Consider the following 18003-nt stretch of genomic DNA (forward strand, 5'->3'; position numbering starts at 1 on the left):
CCAAGGATAAATCTGACTGCCATTCTGGGGTCAAGAAGGATTTTTTTTCCTAGCTTGTTGCAAAATTGTGCTTCAAACTGGGTTTTTTGCCTTCTTTTGGATCAACAGCAAAAAACAAATGTGAGGAAGGCTGAACTTGATGGACGCAAGTCTCTTTTCAGCTATTTAACTATGTAACTATGTAACTGCCTCCAACCATTAGCCAATGGCTGCAGAAGGTGGAAGACATACACACAGCTGAAACCAAAATTGCGGACTTCCTTAGGAGAAGGGACAAACACACGGAGCAATGGAGATCCTGGTATGTATTCACCGCACAGAAGGATGAGGATGACTAGAAGCGAGTGGGCGCCTGGGGGGGACCCGGGCATGCCTTGACTTCTTTTTTGCCCAAATCTCTATTCTTACCTCTCCTACAAATTCCCTATTTATCTCGCCCTTCCCCTGAGAGTCACAGATTCCTATGCTACCTCCCTGGATGGTGGCTGGGGGCCTGCTTGCCTGTGGTGTGGAGCTTTGCCTACATTCTCAGGACATGGCAGCCATGTGGTTGGGAGCGGGAAGGGTGAGATACCCCTGGTATGGCACTAAGCGTACGGGTTATGCAACGAGTCTACGATCATACGGTGAGGACGCAATACCCTAACTTATGCACCCTGGCCTACAAGAACAGACACCAACAGCCTATCCTGACCTAGGTCTTGCTGTATGCACAAATGACGAGACACAGCGAGCTGACGGACCCGTGCAGTGGAGCCAATGAAGGAGATTGTTTCTGTCTTTAGATGCAGAGAAGGCTTTTGTTAGGATAGCGTTCCGTCAAGCTATTAAGGCTCAGTTGGTGCCTGCAGGCTAAGTTGGTGCTTTCTGGTATTAAGCCCTCCCCTTTTACATTATCCAGTGGGACCCAAAAGTGGTGCCCCTTATCGTCGCAACTGTTTGTCTAGCACTGGAGCTTTTGATCCACTTGATCAGGTAAAATCCTAATATTCAAGGCATAACAGTGGGACGAGACTCCTTCAAAGTTACCGCTTACACAGATGACATTCTTTTAACAATTCATGATCCACTCTGCCTTCTCTATAAGAGTTATTACACACGTTTAGCATGTTAGTTGGTTACAGAAGTAACTTTGATAAATCTAGTGCTCAGCCCATACATTTATCGCCCATGGGTATGCTGGAGTCTACCTATAAGATTCAGATTAATCATACTAATAACTACCTAGGTGTACAAATTACAGATTATCCATAGAGTCTTTTTATGGCTATTAAACGCTGCCTAGAGAATTGGGGGGGGGGGGGGATAAACCAACATCATGGATAGGTAGGATTCACTGTATAAAAATTAAGTTTACATCATAAAACGCGACCCAGAGGGGCTGCAGATATCTATAGACTCCTTTATTTGGGATAACAAGAGATATAGTTTGACTAGAAATATACCGTACAGTCTTAAAACGAGAGTAGAGCTGGGGTTACCTTACCTCATAATGTATTGTTATGCTGAACAGCTGGCACAGATAGTCATGTGGCACACACTGCCAGGAAAAGATAGGTGGGTGGATCTGGAAATTGATATAATAGGGTCAGACTTGCTTATGTATTATATGTGGCTGGAGAGATCTGAGGAGACTCTTCTACGCACTACCTGTCCAGCTATTATTACATAACTTTTTTGATATGGGACCATGTAGGACAAAAATGTAACATTACTTTTAACCCTTCTACCCTTTTTCCAGTCTTAGAAACACGGATTTTCCAACAGAAAAGTACCCTAGGGAGTTTAAACATTTGGAGGAGGCTGATATCCAGCATCTGTGGAGGGGCTCTTCTGTGGTATGCTTCCAGGACCTACAGCAAATTTCTCCTCTAAGCTGTAAAGATCAATTTAGATATGTACAGAGACACGATTTTGCTCACTATGACAAAATTAAACAGGCAGCTAGTTCCCACGCCAGGGAAGCCTCAGAAAATACTTATGTCTCTTATATATAGTTTCACCTGTTCTGATTCTACTATATGGGGATCTTATAACTCTATATAACTCAGTAAGAGTAGGATCAAGGAGAAGTGCTGGAGGTTGACTAATTGGAGTAAATCTGGAAGGCAGCTGGGGTTTCCATTTGTGTCATCTTCCAAGAACAAATGTACAAAATCCTTTTTAGATGGCACACCACCGTGGTATAACTCTTTCACTTGGGTAAAATACCCACTGATACCTGTTGGCGTCAATGTGGCCAACACGGAACCTATTTGCACATGTGGCGGATGTGTCCGATGGTTGCGTTGTTTTGGAAAGAGGTAGGGGGCCTGTTGGTGGTTGTTTTCCAAAGGTCATTCACCTAAGATCATTGGTTATTTCCTCTATCTAGAGGGCTTTGCAAGGAGGGCTCAAAAACCTTTTAATAAAATAACAATAAATAGCAGCTAGAAGAGTTGCATCCTGGTTGGGTACATCTGTTCCATCAATTATGCAAGGTAATCATTTAAAGTATAGACTGACTGCATTTACACTTACAATACACTTCTATCATTTGAAAATTCATGGACTCGATGGCAAGACTATATTTCCTTGTTATAGTTATGAATGTACTTCCTCTTACAACAGCAGTGAAATCCCCCCCATTTATTTATCCTTCTATATATTTGTCGGAAACTAAAAGTGAGCAGTCGGTACTATTTGTTCCACCTGCCTGGTTGTGTTGCTTACTTGCTCAATTCTTAAATAAATTATAATTTAAAAAAAAGGAAGAATCCCGATGAACACCTTAATGAAATGAGTTGTGCTCGCTACTGAAATTTGTTGAACATTTACAAATGATTTACAAATACAACCTCATTTGTGGCCTTTGCAGTAATGATGGTGCTTGTTACAAATTCATGCAGGTAATTTCTGTCCTATGGTCACATTCACATGGGCAGCTAATTAGTAGCCAAATAAAATCACAGCTCATAAAGCTGTGATAATATTGCTGTAGTTTAGATCACCACTGAATAACACATATGTTTGGCTGTCTATGTTATTTAAGCTGTTTATATCAATAATGAGAGTCTCTAAGGTTTGTGCCTATACTGCAATATTGGAGTCTGCAATGCCTTTTAATCAGAACTTTTCATAAGCTCGCTATGCACTTTATTGTGTTGAACACTGCTAGTTCACAATACTGGGCACTTTCCTTTAAAGGAAAACAGCCATAAGTTTTTAAAATAACCGATTACACGTATTTCTGTAGCATTTTGTAATGAGCACCCAAGGTAAAGGGACACTATAGCCACCAGAACAACAGAGAAAAGGCAGTGTTTACATTGCCCCTAGGGACACCTCCAAGTCATCAGATGGCCACTAGAGGTGCTTCCTGGCTCAGTGCTGCACAGTAGGCAGCCCTGCCGTTCAGGGTCCCTCACGCTCTGCATGGAGACGCTGAATTTTCCTTATAGAGATGCATTGATTCAATGCATCGCTATGAGGAGGTCCAGATTGGCCAAAATGTCATTTCGCCCCTCCCTGTGACGCTTTTAGCCAATCCAATGCTTGGCTGATTGGCTAATTGGTGATTGCTAATTGGCCAATTGCTGATTGGCTAAAAATCGGCCATTTTGATGATGTCACAAAGGGTGGAACGATGGACCCGCACGGCACTGGAAATAAATAGAGTTTTAAACTTTTATAGGGGAGCAGAGGGGGGGGGGCAAGCCACCTAAATGGTGCGTTAAACACTATAGGGTCAGGAATACATGTTTGTGTTCCTGACCCTATAGTGATCCTTTAATGTTGTTCTGGTGCGTATAGTCAGTCCCTGCAGACCTTTCAGGGAAAAGGCATTTTAACATTACTGCCTAGGAACACCTCTAATATCAATCATTCACTAGAAATGCTTCCTGGGTTAGTGCTGCACAATGGCTGGGCGGTTACCAAAAATGTGCTTTCACACCTATAGTGTTTGCATTCCTCACACTATAGTGTTCTTTTAACAACAACACCTCCTGTGGTCATAAGCACCACTTACCTGCTATGACTCTGTACAATCTGAATGACAGACATTGTACCCAGAGTGAGTTTTTGAGAAGTTCCACACTTGTTCCTGATGTCACAATTCATGAATGAGTGGTAGCTGTTGATTATCTGCACAGGTTTTTGGTCAGATTAACTGTGCTTCCAACTAAAGAGTGCTAAAGCTGGCCACCCCGTACAGCAAGGGTTAGCCAGGAGATGCACTAAAAATATATAATTACTTATATGTATGTATTACAAAATAATACACACAGCAGCTAAATTACAGCAGCTTTATAAATGAATGGCATAGAATCGAACAGCGAATGTACTACTCACCTGATTTGATGCTATAATGGTTGGACACATTGATGGATGGACATACAGACAAATAGATTAATTACTGCTGCAAAATATATATATATATAGTCTACGACTCTACATGTCTTTTTGACTTTGAAATATTTTATTTATTTATTTAATTTTTTTTAAAAAACAAAAACGCATTTATGGCAAATATAGCAGGATCAGCATTCGAGGAAAAAATAAGTTATAAACATTTTTAATCTTTTTTAAAAATTGTATAATATATCAAACATTTAACTGTGAGCGCTCTTAAACGGCTTGAAGTATTAGATCTTGTTTTTAATTACGTGTCAATTAGAAATAAAGATGAATTTGGATTAAAGCAAAGCTTTGTGTTTGCTTTTCCGAGTTTGGCTAACTAGAGATTTAAATACAAAATTGAGGTATGCATATTCTAAATTCAGCTGGCAGGCAGCAAAGGCCCTGTCAGATTAAAATCTGAATGAAGGAGATAACCCGCTTATCTTCATAGAAAAGGCTCTTAGGGCCAACTATTCAAAGAGAATGTTTATGTTTGTTTTAACCTGGGGACTGCACAGTACAATATTTCAGATGGCTGGTTTCTTATTAGTCTTTAGAAGGAAACAGTGTGTCTATTTGCACTAGAAACAAAGGGAATCGCAGGGGGAAGAAATGTCAGCTTGGGTGATCAGAGCTAGTTCTTACAAAATGAGCAAAGGGGGTAGGCCAGTCACCCCTCACCTTCCATAGTGAGCTCAGTCTGCAGCTGCAGAAAGCATGCAAAGAGAGGAGGGATGCAGGCATAGAGCGCTAGATTTATTCCTCTGGCACGTGAGCTAAGAACCCAGACAGATCAGCTGTATTTGTACAGTGAAAAGAGGGGAAAGCTGAGAAAAGACTGAGCTGCAGGTGTCTGTCACTGGCGAGAGTGGGGCTGGGGTGTTAAGCAGAAGAGGGGGGGACGTTATGTGTGATTAACGTTCTACTTTACAATAATTAGCATCTTTAGAACACTGGATTTTAATGGCCCATGAATCACTCAACAATATAGGGATGAATTAACAGTTCCTTTTTACATCCTTATAGTAAGATAGTAAAATGAGTTTTAACTTTTTTTTGAGGCATTGATAAGCAACAAAAATTAATATTGAATTAGTCTGCATTAAGTTAATTTTTCAACTTGGTTATTTCTTACCTATGTTTTGCAAGCCAATTGTCAACTCTTCCAACTTCCTCCAAAAGGGTTACTCTACGCACCATAACCACTTCAATAAGCTGAAGTGGTCATGGTGCCTGGAGTAATAAATGTGCAGAGTTTAGCTATGAATTGCTGCACATACGGAGATTAACTCTTCTGCTGCTGAGGTGTAACGCTGCCTCCGACAGCGTAATTAAGTTGTCATTATGCAACCTGGAACTAGAGTTCCGGGTGGCTAATCTGAATATTGTGCAAATTTGGCATCTGATGTCATCACTCACAGCATGCTGGTGACAGACAGACATTGGCGGCATGGACCTATCCGCTGTGCCACCCTGTCATCACCTCAGTCCACCCACCAGGACATCTATCCCACTCTGACAAGGGGGAGTCACATCAATCTTACTAAATTGCTTTAATGGAAAAATTACATAGCAAACAATAAAACAATTCAATACAACATTACATTAGGTTTTTTATTAGTACAATCGAGAGACAATATTATAAAAGTTGTACAATCACCAAGGAAACCGAAGTGATTTTGATATTGTTTAACTCAAAAACCAAAAGGCACTGAAAAGACTAAAAAAAAGTGACATTTGTGTGATTTATGTTTTTATTCTTTCTATGCACTTGTATGAAAATCGGTGAAATAAGTTGATGAAAGATGATTGACATTTGTTTAATGTTTCATGCACTGGTAAACATGTGTGGATTGTTGTATCAGCTAGCATAATTTAACTAGTGCAAACAAACCCACAGGAATTGTTGCATTATGGAAAATAATCTGATATTGTTACTTTTCTGAAAGTAGACACACTAGTCAAGAGAAAAGCAAAGAATAAGGGGCTAATGTTTAAAATCAGCAGTAACCCTGAGATCATGTTCAAACAAAAGCTTGCATTGACTTCAACACCCACTTTGTTCTTTCCCGAATTAACATAGGGACAAATGTGAGTGCAGGACCTCGGCGTTAACCTTTTTAGTCTTAGTAGAAGGGTAACATGTTTTTTTTCACAGTATGTTTTTGTTATGTTTTAACAAAGTACAAAAGACAGGACATCACAAAATATCAAACAAAGGAGTATGTGCACTTTTCAACAACATCTATTTTTCACCTGTTCCCATTTCCAATCTACTTGTTAGAGAAGAGGCAGATTGAGAAAACGGATGCATCAATATTGTAAAGCCTTTGTAAATCCAATAAGAGTGGTATATAAAGAACATTATATGAAACAAAACTATAAAAAGCACAACACACACGTAAAAACATGTATCACTTAGGCATCTACTAAAGAAACGTATCAGAAACCACAATTTCATGTTGTGAGCATCCAAACTGCTGTATATGAAAATAGGACGTAACCACAAATTGCCCTCAAAGATTGATTGTTCACCATAAAATTATATTCCTTAGAGTAATTCCAATCTGCCTCTGCTTGAGATAATATTTTAGCTCAGGGTCCAAGTTGTTTCCATTCAGTATAAATAAATGTTCTCTTTTTGTTAGCGTGTTCGTACATTTCTTTCTTATCTGCCACCTGTATGACATTTGTTATAGAGAGTATAACAGATGTCTTTCATTAGGTTGGTATCAGTGAGCATGCTGCTGTAAGGATATGTTAAAACAATTCAGTATTCGTGATGGCAAGATCCTGAAACAGCTATTTATGGTGACACATCTTCTTCCCTTTGTGTGTTAATTTCAAAAGGGACTCAATCTCTGTCTAAAAATGGCAATTTGTTGGGCATTGCCTCCACATCCTCTGTATACAACACATATACAACACTCAAGAACTTGTATATATTTGTTCTGTACATGTAGGAAACATGTACCACCTGTAGAGTAGCTTGACATGGTTTTCTTTGTGGTTGGTGCACAATTTCACTCCCTTTCAAAGCTTTACACCCTATGTTAAGAGGTATAGAAATACCTAATTCTGACTCTCATGTGTCCACGACAGGCAGCTTAGTCATAGGTACTGATATAAGTGTATGGTAATAAAGAAAAAACAACTTTTTTCTATAAACATCTTAACATAGAATAAACTATGCATCCATCAAAACTATTGTTCTTTGTTAGCCTGAATGCAAGTCTGCAAATATATAAAATATTGGTCCTGGGTTAATCCATGTATGAACAATATGTATGTGGAATTCTCTACCCGAAGAGATTCTTATCAGATTCTTTAGATAGATAGATAGATAGATATATTTTTTAAATTTGGATCCTTTTTTGAAAAAAACTGAATATTCTCAGATTTCATTGATATGTATATGAACAGGTTTTTGATCCAAAATGATTCCCCCCTCTCCCCCCCCCCTTTTTAATTTAATTGGAAATCCCTACAATTGGAATGTCTTGCCTTCTTTTGGATCAACAACATAAAAGAATGAGTTTCAAAGGTTGTACTTGATGGATTTTAGTCTTTTTTCAACTGAGATTATGTAACTATATATTTGAGCACAAGTCTTTAATATATTTTGGTTGAGTTAAGGTTCTGTAGATAAATCCTCATATTTTTGTTCTCCAACTGATTTATTAACTCCTTAAGGACACATAACGGAAATGTATCATAATTCTGGCATTTTATTTCTGAAGCTGTGTCCTTAAAGGCTTAAGGGATACAAACTCATATAATTAACTTTCTAGCTCTCAGATCTTATAGTAGTTTAGTAGTTCAGTTAGTGTGTAACTGTGTAGTGTACAGTTAGTTTATCGTAGTTCAGTTAGTGTGTAACTGTGTAGTGTACAGTTAGTTTATCGTAGTTCAGTTAGTGTGTAACTGTGTAGTGTACAGTTAGTTCATAGTAGTTTAGTTAGTATGTAATGGTGTAGTTTTGTTTAGTAAATGTGTAATAGACTAGTTAGTTTATATTAGTTCAGTTAGTGTGTAATGGTGTAGTTAGAAAGATAGGGAGATAGAGAGAGAGAGAGAGAGAGAGAGAGAGAGAGAGAGAGAGAGAGGGAGATAGATGATAGATAGATAGATAGATAGATAGATAGGGAAGGTGATGAGATTAAAGGAATACTATAGTGTTAGAAATACTAAATTGTATTCCTAACACTATAGTGCCCACTGGTGCCTCCTCCCCTTCTCCACCACTCCCCTGCATTCCCTCCCCCTCCCCCCAGCACATAAAGGGTTAAAAAAAATGTCATCACTTCCCCGATCCTAGCACCCATGTTCCTTGGCACTGGCTCGCTCTACGCCTCCTCCTCAGTCATCTGCTGTGCCGTGTGTTCATTAGGCCTTCCCCATAGGAAAGCATTAGCTCAATGCTTAAATGAGAGGTTTTTCTCTGACGTTGCCACTAGAGGCAGTTTTAGTAATGCAATGCATACATTACAGTTTCTCAAAAACTGCAATGTTTTATTTATATTGCAGGGCTAAGGGGGAAACAGATACTGGATCCAGATTACTTAAATGAGATGGTCTGGGTACCTATAGTTTCCCCCAGGGCCGGATTAAGAGCCCAGTGGGCCTGGTGCTGATAATTATGATGGGCCTAATTACAAAATCTTATTGACCAAAAACACTAAAACAGTCCTACCTCCTAAACGTCATGTATCTGATGGAGATGGTGCTGGAGGGAAACTCATAGGATGCAACTATGAGAAAACACATACCCTTTGCTAATCTCACGCTTTCATCTTTCAAGTAAACCCATACCCCCTAACAACAGTGTCCAGTAAAGCAGGAAGTCTATGGATGTGGTAAAAGGGTGGGCCACTGACACAAATCACATAACCAGAACGTCCGAAAGGGCGAACATACACAAAAAGGGGGCATGTCTGTGTCCCCATGTCTCCCAGTCCCTTAGTGTGTGTCCACATGTCTCCCAGTCCCTTAGTGTCTGTGTCCCCATGTCTCCCAGTCCCTTAGTGTCTGTGTCCCCATGTCTCCCAGTCCCTTAGTGTCTGTGTCCCCATGTCTCCCAGTGTCCCCATGTCACTAGGACACTAGGGGACATTGAGAGACATTGGGACACTGGGAGAAATGGGGACACAGATACTAGGGAACACTGGGAGACCTGGGGACACTGGGTGACAGACATGAGGGGACACTGGGAGACATGGGGCACTGAGACACTGATATATAGGGGACACTGGAGACTTGATAAAGACCGGGGTACAGGTCAAAATATTGCGTTGTCCAATAAACCTGCTTAAAGCTATCACAGAGAGTGCCTGAGATTTTTTTCTTTTATACTAGGGGACACTGAGACACTACGGGCACAGAGACACTATGGGCAATGAGAGACATGGGGCGCTGAGACACTCTGATACATAGGGGACACTGATACATAGGGGACATTGGAGACTTGATAAAGACCTGGGTACAGGTCGAAACGTTGCGGTGTCCAATAAACCTGCCTAAATCTATCACAGTGAGTGCCTGAGATTTTTTCTTTTATACTAGGGTACACTGAGACACTAGGAGACATGGGGACACTGGGAGACACTGGGAGACTGGGAAACATTGAGACACTAGGGACACTGGCACACTACAGACACTGAGAGACACCAGGGACACATGGGGATATTGAGATACTAGGGACACTGGCTGGGAGACATGGGGACACTGGGAGTGCCCCATGTCTCCTAGGTCTCAAAGTCGCCAAGTGTCTCCCTGTGTCCCTGTGTCCCCCAGTGTCTCCATGTCTCTCAGTGTCCCCTAGTGTGTCAGTGTCCCCATATCACCCAGTGTCCCCTAGTGTTTGTATCCCCATGTCTCCCAGTGTCCCTTAGAGTCTGTGTCCCCATGTCTCCCAGTATCCCAATGTCACTAGGACACTAGGGGACACTTAGAGACATGGGGACACAGACACTAGGGACAGTGGCTGGGAGACATGGGGACACAGACTAGGGGCCACTGGGAGACATGGGGCCACTGTGTCCCTAGTGTCTCAGGGTCCCCGTGTTCCCCAGTGTCCCAATGTCTCACCGTCCCCATGTCTCGGAGCTGCTGTCTGGACTCTCTGTTCAGCGCTGCTCCCCCGCGGATCAGTGAGTAGAGAGAGGCAGAGAGGGAGATGCTGTAACTTCTTATCACTACCTCTCTCCACACAAACAGCGACCCCTACTGGCTAGTGCTGGTATTGCAGAATAATATCTGTTTATACTGAGACAGACATTTGTATTGCCAGTATTACTGCAACACCTGCACCGGCTAGGCAGCCTCAAATACCTGAGAAATACTTCTGAGAAATACCTGGCAACCCTAAGAGTAGTGTGTAAAACAAAAATTTTTTTTTTTTTTTTTTAAATCAATGGGCCTATTCCATGGGCCTGGGCCTGGAGCTGCAGCTCCATCAGCCCCTATGTTAATCCGGCCCTGGTTTCCCCTTAAAACATGTATTGGTTTTATCTCCAGAAAAAACCCACAGGTTCCATTCAAAACCAAACCATGTATTTCTTATAGGAACATAGGAACTTATAGGAACATCCGGGGGCTGAGTCAATACAATTACATTTCTTATAGGAACATAGGGACTTATAGGAACATCCGGGGGCCGAGTCAATACAATTAAAATGTCTCCAAAAATGTCTGCTTTTGCTGGTGGTTTTGATCGTGGACAATTATATTTATTATATTTATATTAAACACAATAAACACAAATTAAGATAACGAGCACAAAATAAATAGTTTTGTGCACATTAATCCATTTTTTGTGTGGAGAGTAGCAATGTAATGGGTGCCTTGGATAGACGCACAATCTGATACAAATAAAGTTGAGATTTATATATTTATAAAGTGTCTGTTTTCATATACAATTATTGCACCAGTACAATGAGGAAATAGCATATTGAAGCTAAACCTTAAACTGTGACACATTTTCAGGAAACCAAATTGATATCCTTGAAAATTAGTCTATTGATTATTGATAATAACAAAAAAAAAATGCAAGTGTAGAGCTGCACTTTGTAATTGAATGTATATTAAGCTGCACTCCACATCCACATCCTATTTTGTCTACAAACCAAAATCTGGATTTGAAATCAAAATTGTTCCCACCAACAAAATATAAAAAAATAAACCCTAACAACTCTTAACCACCTTGACTGCCAAAAATGTAATATCTATATATCTATCTATCTATCTATATTATTTTAGTGTTCTATAGAGTGTTTCACAGTCATTCACAACTGATGAATCTCTCAACCTATGCCGACACATGTCTAAATACAAGGAGATGTGTCACATATGATAGGTCTGCAGACAGAGGAGCCGATGATGTACTGATGAGATTGTGAAAGGTGAGGGCCGAGCCGCATTATGAAGACTCAGTAGTTGATATTTTACTGACCTTTTACCGTAACTGCAATGCAGGCAATTACAGTTTTCGGGTGACTCGAGTGACCGGCGGAAGAAGTTCTTGCTCCTTGGATCCTCTCAGATAGATACAAATGTCTCCATAGAATCGTATTAACTAAAAGTCGCCCTAACAGCGAAAGACTGGCAGATGAGAGATAATTTGTCCACTGTCATTTGATTATCACTTTACATACAATTTTCTTTGTACAGACATTCACATTTAAAGGTGTATTCATTTCATTCAGAAGGTCCTGAGAATTGATATGTGATTAGCAAATTTTAGAGCAAGGTAGTAAAATGTATGCATTTTATTACACAGGTAAATATAAATCAGTTCAGACAACCAAACTATCTTCCGTCACCACCCTGGCATTTAAAGCAAATTAACTTTCACTCCAGTGATTATTATCTCATCTCGGGTATATTTTCCTAACAAATTCATGAAATCAGTTTCTAGCTTGTGTGGTTAATTTTCTAGGAAACTAACCTAGCTGCTTAAATGTGGTCTCATTTCCTTGAGATGAAATACATTGCAATAAAAGGAAAGTAAGCCGTTTTCAAATCTTCTCAAAATGGCGAACGTGTAAAATAATGTTCATGGGATTTCTATGATTATATTGAAATCAATGGCAATTTACAGATGAAGGCAGTAATGTTTACTTGAGTCAACGTCAGGGTAAGCCTTCCCTCAAGCATTCCTTCTATGGGCTCGTGTTCCCAAGCTGTAAATGAGAATAAGTAGCATAATGAGTTCCCATTTAATGGGTCAGTTTGTTAGCTATTAGCATCACTTGAAACAGGTTTGTGAGGAAAGTTTCTTGTTTGTTTGTGTGTTTCTTTGTCTTTTCCACATGGGCAATTCTGGGCTAAAAATATGAAAAAGTAGCAATTAGCAGAAACATTAAATGAGAATCCATTCTTACTGCAACTTTAGAACTTTGCCCCAACAATGTATTACATTCATACATGAAAACTCTACAGGTCTCACAGTCAATTACTGTATCATTTTTCCCACTCACATATTTTGACGTAGTTTTTTAAGTCTTTTGGTAACTCACCACAACTTATTATTTAATGAATAAGCCCCATTGTGTATCTTTAACCCAGTCGCTATTAAGCGGTTTGAGGAAAAAAACACCCCCAGAATCCGAGTATTTTGGGTGTCCTTGAAAGTAATGTTTAAACTTATTTTTCATTTCAGCATGTATAGATAGTGCATTATTTAATGGAAACAAAAATGAACATTTTGTCTGGACAGAAAAGCTTTTAAAAAAAATAATTTCTACTGCAAAAAAAAAAAAAATCATTTACCAATTATTGAGGTTACAGATAAGAAAACAGAGTTGTAAATAAATACAATTTGTAACATTTCCTCACATAATTTATATTCCTCTCACCTATACACTGTCCAATATGTTCTCAGTTGTGTTTGTGTGTGTGTGTATATTTATAAATACCTATATTTATATATATCCATTTGTATATTGTATATATTGCCACATTACCATATTACCCATACCATATCACCTTCACATTGCAGCCATCTTGCCACTTTGGACATCCCACTGTTAGATGATATCTCCCTCCAGGTCACATGGGGTCCTGTGTAGATTCGTTGTCAGGTTTCCACATATATAGAGGGTAATTTGTGGAAACCTGACAACCAGGGGCGGACTGACCGGTTGGGCACTTCGGACGTGGTCCGAGGGCCCGGCCGGCAGGGGGGCCCGCCGCTGCTGTGCACATAACATAATGTGCACGGACTTCAAAATAATTTTGCAGGCGATCGGGGGGCGGGCTTGGCGCAGCAATATTTACCTCTATAGGAGGAGGAGGGGCCCGGTCCTGTACGCGGAGGTGCGTCGACGTCACTACATGACGCGATGACGTCGACGGGCACCGCCTGCACGGGACCGGAAGTCGTGCTGTGCGGAAGGATTCTAAGTGGGGTCGGCCCTCTTTAGATCCCGCCAGCCAGCCAGCCAGCAAGCAAGCAATCAATGTCAGCTCACAGGTCAGCAAGGCCCCCAGCCCACAGCCAGCCAGCCAGCCAGACACAGGCCCCAGCCAGCCACAGGCCCCAGCCAGCCACAGGCCCCAGCCAGCCACAGGCCAGCCAGCCACAGGCCCCAGCCAGCCACAGGCCCCCAGCCACAGGCCCCCAGCCAGCCACAGGCCCTAGCCAGCCACAGGCCCTAGCCAGCCACAGGCCCCAGCCAGCCACAGGCCAGCCAGCCACAGGCCCTGGCCAGCCACAGGCCCCCAGCCACAGGCCCCAGCCAGCCACAAGCCAGCCAGCCACAGGCCCTAGCCAGCCACAGGCCCCCAGCCACAGGCCCCAGCCAGCCACAGGCCAGCCAGCCACAGGCCCTAGCCACAGCCCAGCCAGTCACAGGCCAGCCAACCACAGGCCATCCAGCCACAGGCCCCAGCCAGCCACAGGCCCCAGCCACAGGCCCCAGCCACAGGCCCTAGCCACAGGCCAGCCAGCCAGCCACAGGCCCCAGCCAGCCACAGGTCCCCAGCCAGCCACAGGCCCCCAGCCACAGGCCAGCCAGCCACAGGCCCTAGCCACAGGCCCCAGCCAGCCACAGGCCCCAGCCAGCTACAGGCCAGCCAGCCACAGGCCCCAGCCAGCCACAGGCCCCAGCCACAGGCCAGCCAGCCACAGGCCCCAGCCACAGGCTACAGCCAGCCACAGGCCCTAGCCACAGGCCAGACAGCCACAGGCCCCCAGCCAGCCACAGGCCCCAGCCACAGGCCAGCCAGCCCACCACAGGCCAGCCAGCCACAAGCCAGCCAGCCACAAGCCAGTCAGCCAGCCACAGGCCAGTCAGCCAGCCACAGGCCAGTCAGCCACAGGCCAGTCAGCCAGCAACAGGCCAGCCAGGCCACCAGCAAGCCCACAGGCCAGCCAGAGGCCCCAGCCACAGGCCAGCCTTCCCACAGGTGCCAGGCCACCAGCAAGCCCCCCCCCCCCAGCCAGTCATGCCACCAGCCCACAGGCCAACCAGCCAGCCCACAGGCCAGGCCGCCAAGTTATAGGTCAGCCAGACCACAGGCCAGCAGTTGGCCACAGCCAGCCCACAGGCCAGCAGCCGGCCTCAGGCCAGCAGCCGGCTACAGCCACCCACAGGCTAGCAGCTGCCTACAGGCCAGCAGCCAGCCACAGCCCAGCAGCTTGTAGTCTCTAATGGGGCTTGGAGGGGATTCTTTCTAACACACTCTCTAAAGGACACTGAGATAGCCTCTGTTAGAAAGACCCCCTTCCAAGCCTATTAGACTCCATTGTAGTCTCTAATGGGGCCTGGAGGGGATTATTTCTAACACACTCTTTAAAGGACACTGAGATAGCCTCTGCTAGAAAGACCCCCCTCCATGGCCCATTAGCCCTCAATTGTAGTCTCTACTGGTGCCTCGAGGGTATTATTGTTATTTATTTTGCACCATTTTTTGCATTTGCTAATTATATTGCATTTGTTTAAAACTTATTGCACTTTTGTTTCTTGTGTCTAAAGATTGTGTAGGGTGTGGCTGGAGGCGGGGCATGGAGGCAAGGGTGGGGCTTGCTGCAGAGCATGGGTGGGGCCTGTAAGGGGGCCCTTGATTTATTTTGCCCGGGGGCCCTGAGGGTTCTCAGTCCGCCCCTGCTGACAACGAATCTACATCACAGGAAGTGATGCTGGACCCCATGTGATCGGGAGGGAGATATCATCTAACAGTGGGATGAATAGAGACTATTCAGATTCCCAGAAGTGACGTCACGCGCTCGAATATACGTGCGTGCACGATGACGTCACCAATAAGGGATATAATACTTTCAGCTGCATTTCTTCACACTCCCCCATGGAAACGTCCGTGATTGGTTGGAATGTGGCTTGTTTCCTCCAATCCGGATGGAAGGTGGGATATTTAATTAGAACAAACCAGGATGGAAGTCACCAATTGAGAAAGCCGAGAGAGATCGGCGAAACGCGTTTTGGACAACTACCAGGACATTGTATGTATTTGAATGATTTTAAATGTTCGTATGAATAAATCTTTATTGATTTACATGCATCTGCTACATCTTCTATCCTGCTGAAAGAGGGACGGAGTCATCCCTTAAAAGGACTCATGGGCTAATACACTTAGAGCCAGGTTATAGGCTCTTATTCAGGTGAGAAGAATACCTTCACCTTTATTTTAATACTAAAAAGTTATAAGGATTTCAACACCAGGGGGAATTTCCCCTGTTTTCTTTCTGTTGTTTTTGAGGAACATACAGCAAACGGATCCAATACTACCCAAACATCTTACACACCCTTAAGAAATTGCTGGGGAGTAAGTGATTAATTACTAAGCGCTACACACTCTCACTATCACATATTGTTTGTGTATATAGTGGATTTATTGTATTGTACTATAATAGGATTGGAGAGTTCCTATTTTTGTGTGGGAGCTGCTGCACTAAGAGCACCTTATTTTGGAATTTGTTTTAAGCGCCTGTCAACACAGATTATTTTGTATACTTGTTATTCAGTGTTTAGTACTGTAGCTATTATGTATCGGTGTAGGTAGTGTATAGTAGTTTAGTTAGTGCATAGTACTGTAGCTATTATATAATGGTATAGTTAGTGTGTAGTACTGTCGTTATTATATAATGGTGTAGTTAGTGTATAGTAGTTTAATTAGTGTATAGTACTGTAGCTTTTATGTAATGGTGTAGTTACTCTTTAGTAGTTCAGTTAGTATATAGTATTGTAGCTGTTATATAATAGTGTAGATACTCTATAGTAGTTTAGTTACTGTACAGTACTGTAGCTGTTTTATAATGGTGTAGTTAGTGTATAGTAGTTTAGTGTATAGTAGTGTAGCTGTTATGTAATGGTGTAGTTAGTATATAGTAGTTTAGTGTATAGTACTGTAGCTGTTATGTAATGGTGTAGTTTGTGTATAGTAGTTTAGTGTATAGTAATGTATAGTACTGTAGCTGCTATGTAATGGTGTAGTTAGTATATAGTCGTTTAGTGTATAGTACTGTAGCTGCTATGTAATGGTGTAGTTAGTGTATAGTAGTTTAGTGTATAGTAGTGTAGCTGTTATGTAATGGTGCAGTTAGTATATAGTCGTTTAGTGTATAGTACTGTAGCTGTTATGTAATGGTGTAGTTTGTGTATAGTAGTTTAGTGTATAGTAGTGTATAGTACTGTAGCTGCTATGTAATGGTGTAGTTAGTGTATAGTAGTTTAGTGTATAGTACTGTAGCTGCTATGTAATGGTGTAGTTAGTGTATAGTAGTTTAGTTAGTGTATAGCACTGAAGCTATTATATATTGATGTAGCTAGTGCTAGTAGTTTAGTGTTTAGTAATTAGCTATTATTATAATTATGTAGTTAGTGTATAGTACTGTAGCTATAATGGTGTAGTTAGTGTTATGACCTGTCCTGTTGTGTTTTATACCCCACCTCCTATAGACTGTAAGCTTGTTTGAGCAGGGCCCTCTTCAACCTATTGTTCCTGTACGTTTTTGCAATTGTCTTATTTTTTGTTAAATCTTCCCCTTTGATAATATTGTAAAGCGCTACAAAATATGCTACAGAGTATAGTACTGTAGCTATTATATAATGGTATAGTTAGGGTATAGTAGTTTAGTGTATAGTACTGCAACTATTATATAATGATGTCTTTAGTGTATAGTAGTTTAGTTAGTGTATAGTACTGCAGCTATAATATAATGATGTAGTTAGTGTATATTGGCTTAGTATATAGTACTGTGGCTGTTATGTAATGGTGTTGTTAGGGTATAGTACTGCAGTTATTATATAGTAGTTTATTTGGTGTATAGTACTGTAGCTCCTATATAATAGTGTAGTTATTATATATTAGTTTAGTGTATAGTACTTTAGCCATTGTATAATGGTTTTGTTAGTATATAGTAATTTAGTTAGTGTATAGGACTGTAGCTACTATATAATGGTTTAGTTAGTGTATAGTAGTTTCGTTAACGTCTAGTACTGTAGGTATTATATAATGCTGTAGTTAGTCTATAGTACTAAAGCCATTATATAATGGTTTTGTTAGTATATAGTAGTTCAGTTAGTGTATAGTACTGCAGCTATTATATAATAGTGTAGTTTTTGTATAGTAGTTTAGTTGGTGTATAGTACTGTAGCTACTATATAA

The sequence above is a fragment of the Pelobates fuscus genome, chromosome 7, assembly GCF_036172605.1.
Source record: "Pelobates fuscus isolate aPelFus1 chromosome 7, aPelFus1.pri, whole genome shotgun sequence".
In the NCBI taxonomy this organism is placed as follows: Eukaryota; Metazoa; Chordata; class Amphibia; order Anura; family Pelobatidae; genus Pelobates; species Pelobates fuscus.